Source organism: Orycteropus afer, unplaced genomic scaffold (assembly GCF_000298275.1).
Source record: "Orycteropus afer afer isolate SDZICR_OR568_19922 unplaced genomic scaffold, OryAfe1.0 scaffold00086, whole genome shotgun sequence".
Taxonomy (NCBI): domain Eukaryota; kingdom Metazoa; phylum Chordata; class Mammalia; order Tubulidentata; family Orycteropodidae; genus Orycteropus; species Orycteropus afer.
The window spans coordinates 10186979-10187559 of record NW_006921673.1 but is presented as its reverse complement, the minus strand read 5'-3'; positions in this window follow the sequence as shown (position 1 = coordinate 10187559).

Sequence of the window (581 nt, the reverse complement as noted above, 5' to 3'; positions counted from 1 at the left end):
AATTTCATATGGAAATTATGGACCTTGGATAAGCAAAGCACTGCTGAAGAAGAAAAGCAAAGTAGGAAGTCTCACACTCCTGGATCTTAAAACCTACTCTACAACCACAGTAGTCAAAACAGTGTGGTATTGGTACAGAGAGACAGATAGATAGACCAATGGAACAGAATCCAACACCCAGAAATAAACCTATCTGTGGACAGCCAATTGTTGACAAAGGACAAAAACCCAATAAATGGAAGAGAGATAGTCTCTTTAACAAATGGTACTGGCAAAATTGGATATCCACTTGCAGAAAAATGAAACAAGACCCATACCTCACCCCACACACAAAAATGAACTGAAGTTGGATCAAAGACTTAAACGTAAAATCCATAACTATAAAGCTCAACAAAGATAAAATAGAGGCAAATCTGTTGTTGTTGTTATGTGCTGTCAAGTCGTACCCGATTCATAGAGACCCCTCCTTGGATTTCCAAGGTGGTATCACGACAGAAGTAGATTACCCAACCTTCCTTCTGAGGAGTGGCTGGTGGGTTTGAACCACCAGCCTTCTGGTTAGCAGTCAAGTGCTTTAGGCA